This window comes from Megalobrama amblycephala, linkage group LG7, assembly GCF_018812025.1.
Source record: "Megalobrama amblycephala isolate DHTTF-2021 linkage group LG7, ASM1881202v1, whole genome shotgun sequence".
Taxonomy (NCBI): Eukaryota; Metazoa; Chordata; class Actinopteri; order Cypriniformes; family Xenocyprididae; genus Megalobrama; species Megalobrama amblycephala.
The window spans coordinates 8,595,824-8,605,994 of record NC_063050.1 but is presented as its reverse complement, the minus strand read 5'-3'; the positions used below and the strand labels follow the sequence as shown (position 1 = coordinate 8,605,994).

At 35.8% G+C, this 10,171-nt stretch overlaps 2 protein-coding genes across 2 annotated transcripts in view; both read left to right on the top strand.

The window, feature by feature from the left end:
* The window catches only part of LOC125271224 (B-cell receptor CD22-like), a 1,156,500-nt gene that overhangs the window by 509,987 nt on the left and 636,342 nt on the right, over positions 1-10,171 (top strand). The gene's annotated exons all lie outside the window — the stretch shown is intronic.
* Positions 1-10,171, top strand: part of LOC125271198 (hemicentin-1-like) — a 987,774-nt gene that overhangs the window by 360,958 nt on the left and 616,645 nt on the right. The gene's annotated exons all lie outside the window — the stretch shown is intronic.

Genomic DNA, 10,171 nt, shown 5'->3' with positions numbered 1-10,171 from the left:
TTAGATGGAATAAGTAAATTCAACATATTTGACAAATTCTTCAGAATAAAACATGTTCCTAAAGTCAAATTTTACTGGTCATCTCTATTGAGTTTATAGACTAGAAAAGTCTGGGTGTTAATGCATAAGTATTGCATTCCCAATAAGACTAAATAAGTTCATTGTAAGATCTTACATAGAATATATCCTGTGAATGATACCGTGGTAAAATATATGGATGTTGACCGTTATTGCTCATTTTGTGGGAATAATGATAAAACACTGATCCATTTATTTTTTCAATGTGACAAAATTTCAGTTAAAATATATAATCTGTTACTATAAAAGTACATCTAATACTCCAATGATTTACATTGTTATTTTTTTATTCATAAGCAAAAATTCTGTAACTCACAGACTACTTTTTCACATTTCTTAATTGAAATTGACATTTCTCAAATCTCTTAGGCTGATTAAGTGCAAGAAAAGTGACAGATTCTTGAAATATGATTTTTTTTTTTTGCCACTGTTGCATAATGTTTCCTCTATATGTGTTCATGTTTTTCTTTTTTTGTTTTGTTTTTTGTTTTCTGAAACTTTAAATAAAGATTTTATGTAATTTCATTCCTGTAGAGGTTATATTTGTTCTGTCTTTTCTATCTGTTTATTATTTGATAAACTATAATAATAATAATAATAATAATAATAATAATACATTTTTTTAAAAGTTGCTTTCTGACCTTTTAAATAAAAGCTGTTTCTGGACTAACAAGGAACTTCAATTCTGAAACTTACACAATATTCTTATATGAAGGCCCTTATATGTCAAAAGATGAAGGAAAATTGGATTTCTCAATTCATGCCCACATTTAAAGAGAAGTAGTGTTTCATTTAGACTCATGTGTGTTTGCACAATAAGATCAAACCATGTTCAAATGCATGATCAAAAACATTTTACACGTCTTAAAGGGATAGTTCATCCAAACATGAAAATTATCCCATGATTTACTCACCCTTGAGCCATCCTAGGTGTATATGACTGTCTTCTTTCAGTCAAACACAACCAGGGTTTTAATAAAGGCCTTCTGAAGTGAAGCCATGAGTGTAAAAAAAAAAAAAACAATAATTAAACTTTTGGTTTGAGTGTAAAACCAAAAGTTTAAATCGTGGGATAATTTACATTTTTGGGCAAACTAACCTTTTAACTGTCTTTAAACTAGTTAGACATTTGTGGTTTATATTAACGAACTCTGTGCCAAACTCAAACACTCCTCGCTGAATCTCACTGCGCTGTTTAGTGCTCACATAGTTGAGACTGTCAGAATAAAACTGCATTTGATCAGAGATCACGCTACGTTGTCATTCAGGCAGATGTTCTGTACAGCACGTGGCTCAAACGAGAAGTTTTGTGGATAAATGGATTGATAGATGGATGGGTTTGTGGTTTGGATTAATGAATGGATGAATTTGTGAATGGATGGATGGCTGGATGGATGCATAGATGGAAGAATTTATGGATGAATCAATAGTTGGATGGGTTTATTGGTGGATGAGTGGATGGATGAATCAATTTGTGCATTAATAGATGGAATATGCATGAATATGCAATTGTATCATCTCATTTCGGAATGTTAAGTACATTGATCTATCTGCTCTTTCTGATGGACTTGATAATTTTCTTCATGAGAGATGTCTTTTCTACTCCGGACGACCTGGTTTTCCATTATAATGAGGGACTGCATAGTGTGATACACTGTAAAAAAAATCCCAGTAAAATTTACGGTAAAAAACCGGCAGCTGTGGTTGCCAGAACTTTACCGTAAAAAATACAGTAGCAACGTAAAAAAAAATCTGTTAAATTTACGGTAAAATAGCGTATTTCATCAACTGATATAATGTTAATTTACCAACCTAATGAAGTACTAATATCTGTTTTGTACCTTTATAATACACTGACAGTCACCAAACACAGTGGTGATGAAAGTCACATGATGAATCAAAGTTCATCACAAGCAGCTTTTCCACAAGCTGAGAAGGACAACACTAACATATAGAAGGTGCACACAGTGTCATTCACACACACACTAAACACCATCATGGTAACATGCATGAAATTTTAAAAATGCAATAAACATTAATTTAACAACATTAGATGTAACATAAAACCCTAATGTACATAACTGATTAGAAAAAAATGAGAAAAACTGAAAAGAAACAGAGTTATTTCAATGAAAATATATCAAATGTGAAGTGTCACGCAGGGAATTGTGGGAATGTCAATTTACGTTTTTTTACTGTAAATTTTTACAATGAATTGTTATTTTTCACTTCCAAAAACTGAATTTAACGGTATTTTACCATAAAATTACATTAAATGTACCGTTAGATCTATTATAGTTATTCACCGTATATAGTACGGAAACTTTCTGTAAACCAATTGACAGTTTTTCACCGCAGCATTTTTACAGTCTTTTACTGTTAAAATCACGGTCATTTTTTACAGCGTACGCTTGCACCTCTAAAAACTCGGACTGTATATTTTTCTCATTCTGCACCTTGGTTTACACCTGAACTGAGGCAGCTTAAAACTAAGAGACATCGCTTGAAACGACTATGCATTACAGGAATTACTGTTCATAAAGATATGTATGCAGATCACATGCTCTCTTACAAGAATGCTCTTTTGACCGCTAAATCTGATTACTATTCTACTATAATCAGGTCAGATGAAGGGAACACTAGATCTTTGTTTACCACAGTAAATAACATCTTACGGCCTCCTGATGCCTTTCCTCCCCACCTATACTCTAGTGATTTGTGTAACAAATTTATGACATTTTTTATAACTAAAATTGACAATATCCATTAACAATTGACTCCTCAAAATAAGATGGCGTGTGATCTGTCGTTTCTGTTTTACCATGACTCACTCATTGGACATGGTTCATTGCATAGTACAGAGACTGCCATGGTAAAAGTCGTTAATGATCTGCTGATGGCAGCTGATTCTGGACTCTCAACCATACTTATCTTATGTGATTTAAGTGTGGCCTTTAATGCTATTTCCCATCAAGTTCTTTTAGATAGATTACTCTCTATAGGCATCACTGGTGTTCCTCTCACCTGGTTCAGATCTTATATTTCCAGACGCACTCAATTTGTCCAGCTTAAAAACTTCAGGTCATACTCTTCATCTGTTACCACTGGTGTTCCTCAAGGCTCTGTTCTGGGCCCTCTTTTATTTATCATTTACTTATTACCCCTTGGTTATATTTTCAGGAAATATGGCATTAGTTTTCAATGCTATGCGGATGACACCCAGCTCTACTTATCATCCAAGCCAAATTCTACTCTTCTGTCTTCCTCTCTCTCAGATTGTTTAGAAGAAATTAAATCCTGGTTTTCACACAATTTTCTCAAGTTGAATACTGATAAAACAGAGGTTCGTCTCATTGGCACTAAATTCAATTTCTCCAAATCCAATAGCTTTTCACTTTCCATTGATAATCTCTCCATCTTCCCAGGTTAAGAGTCTGGATGTCGTCCTTGATAGTACTTTGTCTTTTGAAACGCATGTGAACAATATTACTCGGTCTGCATATTTCCACCTACAGAACATCAGCTGTTTCCGTCCATTCCTCACATCCAATTCCACAGCCATTCTTCTACACGCTCTAGTCACTTCATGCATTGATTACTGTAATTCTCTTCTATTTGGGTTACCTCACATACTCATTCATAAACTTCAGTTGGTCCAGAACTCAGCTGCCCGTATAATCACTAGAACCTTTTCCATTGAACATATCTCTCTTGTACTCTATCATCTACATTGGCTTCCTGTTAAATATCGGGTAGAATACAAGATTCTGCTTCTCACTTTTAAAGCTCTTCACAATCTCGCACCCTCATATCTCTCCGAATTGCTTCATATCTACACCCCGAAGCGTACACTTTGATCTTCTTCATCTGTTTCTCTTGTTGTACCCTCTGTTCTTTTAGTCACCAGGGCATTCAGCTGTGCTGCTCCACGTCTCTGGAATTCTTTTCCACAGCCTTTACAAGAAAGTGATTGTCTGGCTACTTTTAAATCACGTCTTAAAACTTACCTATTGAAATTAGCTTTCTCTGATCAATTTTAAATATCATATGTTAAATAGTTGTTTTGTTATATTGTGTCTTGATCTCTTTTATGATTATCATTCCACTGTACGGTGTCCTTGAGTGTTTTAAAAGGCGCCTTTAAATAAAATGTATTATTATTATTATTATTATTATTATTATTGTTGTTGTTGTTGTTGTTGTTATTCCCATATGTAAAATATCATGGATGGAGTAACCTTGAGGATGGCCAGACTTTACCTCAACTGTCCTGAAGAGGGATCTGTTTTTCAGATCATATTTCTGACACTGTATTTGTATGTGCATTAGGGAAGTGTAACTCAAACACATAATATCTATCCAGTATTTAGTGTGAGAACAGGTAGTGGGAGTCGAGGTTGAAGCAGGCGGTCATGAGAACCGTCACCTCCATCAGTTTCTCAGGTACTATATCTGTCATTACACTAAATCAGAGAGAACTGCACTTTTTACTCTTCAATATCATTGATAAACAACAATTCAGCATGATAACTCTGAATCGGTCTCTGTCAGCAGTGCTTGGTCTTTCAGCGCTGTGGCTGATGGAGAACTCACTGGCTCTTACCGTCACTGGATCTGTGGGAAGCAACATCTCAGTCACCTGCAGATATCCTGAAACGTACGAGAATCACAGCAAGTTCTTCTGCCAGATGAGCGACTCGTTTGCTCAGAGAGATCCTAAGTGTGTTCAGACGACCTGGAGAGAGACGAGGTCTGAAGAGGGGGACTGGCAAAATAAGTTATTTTTCTCACACCTTGCGATTGTGGTTCAAAATCACTTAGAACTTAATAATACAAAATTACAATCTTTATGCTTAAGGGCGTTTTTACACCTGTAGATTGTTTGCTTTGTTCTGAAACAGGGACTTAATATGTTACAATGTTGCATTTTCTTCTTGGTTCGTTTTTCTTTCACAAAGCAGCATTTCAATGTGTACCAACATTTGTTTATGTGAGTACAACTGTCATCTTATTGGTCAGAGTTTCCTCACGTCATCAATCAAGATGACTGACAAGTAGGGCTGGGTATAATTTTACATTTTTCTATACCAATACTGATAAATGGACTTTGATACCAGTTCCTGAGCGATACTTTTTTTTCTATACCAATTTTATGATATCCATTTTAACAAGATTACATTACCTCAAAAAATGCCATTTATCTCACCTAATGTTATTAGCTCATTCAGTGTATTTGTGTTTTTAAAATGGGGTTGCAATTGTTACGTATGAGTTTACACACAACAAAACAATTTCAACTTAATATCAAGTAAAAAAAAAAAAAAAAAAAAATTACAAGCATAAGCACAAATAAATACAAATGAAATTAAAGCTGCAAGCAGGGCCCTCGCACCTGAGCCACCGCCACCTGGTGGCCTTAGGAAAACAGTGAACAGTGGGTGACACGCATTTAAGTGGGCAAATATAAGAGAAAAATAGCTAAGTCATTTTAATGTGCCACACTTCATGCAGCCAGTAGGTGGCACTTTGTCTAAAACTGAATATTGCCATGTAGACACCTTCAGGTTAGGACTAATATCAAACAGTGTAGTTTGGGACAGATCAGACATGAGTTACAACAATTTCCTGTTTCATGGTGAAACATCGAATTTTGTCAGCCTGCCACAGACATGCCCTTCAACAAAAACTCAACTTCCTGTTTCATGGTGTTAATCACATACTTTAGCACTTATCAAAGTGTTGCATGATTTAATGTGTTAATGTGTTTCTGAGAGTGAATTACGGTGTAAATCATGCCATTTCCTGTTGCCAACAGACTCTTATAAAATGTGAAGTTTGGGGCCGGTTGGACATTGTATGCCTGAGTTACAACAGCTTCATGTTTCATGGCGAACACCTTCACAGACATGCCCTTCAACAATGCAATTTAATTCAAAAATTGCATTGTTCAAAAAAGCAACTCATCAAAAGTTAAGGGCTCAAGAGCTCAACTAAAGCAACACCACCAACCTCCATGATGGTGACCTCAAAAGAAACATCTAAACTTCTGTTAATTCTCAATAAGAGCTTCTGTAGACGTGTGACAGAAATAAAGTCAGTCTGGTTAGTAATAAGTGAAGCTGGTAATGCTGTTTGTGGAGTTGTTGAATCAGATCTTCAGAGATATAATGTCTTTTATCTTCAGTTCATCTAAGGCTGTGGCTGAAGAAAGTTGTAGTTTGTGTTCTTATTTCTCTTTCTTTCAGTGTTTGTTCACAGCAGGTGTTTGAATGATTGAAAGAATGTTTCAGGAACATCACACTAACCTTTAAATAACATTCTACTAACATTAAGGAATCTGAACATTTTCATGTTCTTGGAATGTCACAAATCAACGTTCCTACAATGTTGAATTTTAGATCAAAATTAAGTTGAAAGAACGTTTGAGGAACATTATACCTTATAAAAACGTTCCTGTAACGTCAAGAAAACTGGACATGTTTAATGTTCCCAGAACCAACACTGAATATTTAGAGAACGTTCTTATAACAAAATTCTGTTAGCTGGAAAACGAACCAAACCAAGGAGAAAACAAATGTTTCAGTGTGAAAGCATCCTAAGTTTAGAAGATACTACTGATTATTAAATATTATTACTACACATAAGTTAAACTTTGTGTATGCAGCAATAGTCTAACTTCTGGAAAATATACCTTCAAACTATTTTAAAAGCTCTTTTTACGTTGTGCTTGTGGTTTTTCAGACCTTGTGTAAATTGAGACATGACGTATTTGTTGAAACAAACTAGTGAAACCTAAAATCTTGATGATCTGTCATCAACACGTTACAAACATTTTTGCAATCCCAATTTATCTGGCATCATGAAGAAACACTAACCTTTATATTTGTTGGTGTGAACTGGCCTTTACAGGGATTGTTGAGGTGCCACTGAGACTCACATTGGTTTCAGATGGGATGTGATACAGCATCGTCTTCCTCTTACACGTCTCATAATGAGTCAGTGTGAGAACTGAATTCACACACGTATGTGGTGAATGAATTCCAGCTGAGGTTTCAATAGACTCTATATGAACTAAAAGTCTTTTCGCTTTTGTTTTCTGTGCAGGGGATCCTCAAGAACAAACCACAGACCTGTTCCTGGGAGAACCTGGTGGTGAGGTTATGAAATACACACACACATATATGTGGTTTACAGGGACTCTCAAGTGGAAAAAAGGGCACTTCTTATAATTACCCACATAGCAATATTGTGTCGGCCCAGATCTGACCCACATCTGGCACATGTGGCATGATGATCTGGCCCACATGCTGCAATGAATTATGGCACTTGTATGGTCCGCTTCTGTTTGCCAGATCTGGGCCACAAGCAGGCCACAGCAATGCCACATGTCAGCCAAGAGCAAATAAATAAACCTAAACTGGACCAGAGATGGCGACTAAAAGTTGATGGCGAACAGCTGTGATGATTGTTAGTGGCGCTAAATGAGAACAGGTTACACATGTGACTAATGAAAACAAACAAAGGTCCATGACAATAAGAGACTTCTTTAAAAAAAACATTAAAAAATAGTAATGTGTCCAAACTTTTGACCGGTACTGTATAAAGAAAAATCACTGAACTGTAGTCTTGAATAAATAAACTTGAATGTGTAATAGTTGAAAACTGTAAAGCGTGGACATTATTTAGCAGTGCTGAGATCAGCACGGAAGTGTGTGAGTAAAGATCTTGTTACGTCACGTCTGCCTCACTGCAGATGTCTCGAGGATGGAGAGACAAAAGCAGAAGTAAATACTTTTATCGTACCACAAAGAAGGAAGGCGAACTATACTATAGATTTCACTGTTTTTAGCTTTTATGAACGTGTAAAGTATATGGTACTTTTTTCAGCATGTGGAGCTTTTTAGGTGTCCTGTCCTGCATATTTACAGGTGAGTCAACATTCACTAATCTTTTACTAATCTTTTACGATTATATTCATGACTCACAATATTGAATCAGTTGATCATGTGATGTCACATCATGTGTTCATTTCCAGTGGTGTCTTTGAATCATGTAACTGCTCCAGTGGGAGGGAACGCCACATTTCGGTGTTCTCATTTTCTGGCCAGTGGAAACATCAAATATTTCTGCAGAGATTCTTGTGAGGATGAGTTTATTGCTGCATCATGGCATGCCACCAGCGCTGCACATTTTGTACGACACCCATTTCAGGTCTTGCAGTCTCTACTAATGAGGTGAGTTGAATCAGGTGTGATAGATGAGGGAGACATACAAAACGTGCAAGGAGGAATTGAAGTTATTGTTACTGCAAAGGTCATTTACCTTTCATGCTGTGTAAGACGTCACTAGAAGTTGGTTCAGATTACTGTAGTTGAGCGTTTTACCTCTTCAGTGTGTGGAAATATGAACAACAACAGGGAACATGATCAGCAACACCAGTTTGCTGTTAAATCAGCATATTTCAAGTTTATTTTAGGACATCCACTTATTTTTTAGCAATATTTTCATTATCCACAGTCTTTACATCAACACCTGTAAGTGCATCCAGACCACCTGCAAGAACAAGAACTAGAGATGCAACAGGTAATTGCCATCCATCCATCATCTTCTTTCAGATGAACGCAATCGGTGTTACATTAAAAAATATACTGGCTCTTCCAAGCTATATAATGGTAGTGAGTGAGGTTTGAGATTTTGAAATCCAAAAAAGTGCATCCATCCATCATAAAAGTAATCCACGTGGCTCTAGGGGCCTTCTGAAGCTGAGCGATGGGTTTTTGTAAGAAAAATATCCATGTTTAAATTATAATAAACAGCTTCCGCCAAAAAGTCAAGTTGTGGTGGAAGAGTAAACTTTGCAGAGGAGAGAGCAAAACAAAACACCGGTCACGAATTATAAGTCAAGAAATGTCAGAGAATTTCAATATAAGAGAAGAGGAGCTTGTTGCCCAGCCCTATTTGTTTGAGCCGTGAGAGGCATCCAAACTTGCGCTACTTCTACGTGTGAGGTTATGCTACTTGGGTAAGTTGGTTTTATATTCGCACATTCGGACATCCGTATTCAATAGCCTTGTTAATCACACTACATTGGACATTCAGTGGACATTCACAAGTAAATATGCCATTAAAACAATACTTGCCTATTTTGATCGACTCTGAAAAATGTTGTAAGTTGACAATCGTTTGTTGTCAATATCATGTCGCTGCTTAAAATTCGCAAATATTAATTTATTGCACATTTATTGAAAAGTCTGAATTTATCAGAAGTCCGAATGTGCGACTATAAAACCAACTTTACCCAAGTGTCTCTGCTTTCGCTGTAATGACTTGCATTCAGGCCGTTTGCCGGAAGCGGATTTTAGTTTATAAAGTTTTAAATATGGATATTTTTCTTACAAAAAATGCATCACTTCACTTCAGAAGGCCTTAATTAACCCCTGGAGCTGTGTGAATTACTTTTATGATGGATGGATGCAAAAATATCGTCGCTTTATAATATTAATATTGAACCACTGTACTCACATGAACCGATTTAAATATGTTTTTAGTACCTTTATGGATCTTGAGAGAGGAAGTGTCCATTGCTCCCTATGGAGGCCTCACGGAGCCATCGGATTTCAACTAAATATCTTAATTTGTGTTCTGAAGATTAACGATTTTTGGGTGAACTAAGGATATTTAAATGTGTGGTTAGTCAATTTGGTGCTAAAATACATTCTTGTTTTCCAGTTGAAGTGCAGAGACTATAAATAAGTCAAACATAGTCTAACTTAGACTCAAATGGGATTATTTTCCCGTTTGGAGAGATTTAAGTGTACAATGCACCTGAAAAGTAAATATTAAATTCTTCTTTGATTTATGATTCATCATGCCCTTGAGTTACTGTAATTATCTCTGTGCTTATGTTAGGGTTATATTAGTGCTTAAAATGGTTCACCAGTGCTTTTAGATGAAAATATGGGGTTGTTTTTCTTAGAACTTAACTGTATCCATTACACAAGTGATTACACAACTTGCTTATACTTGATAATCTTTATAGTTAACAGTTAACAAAATATCAAGTGGCATTTAAGAAATATGTAAGTGATTAAAT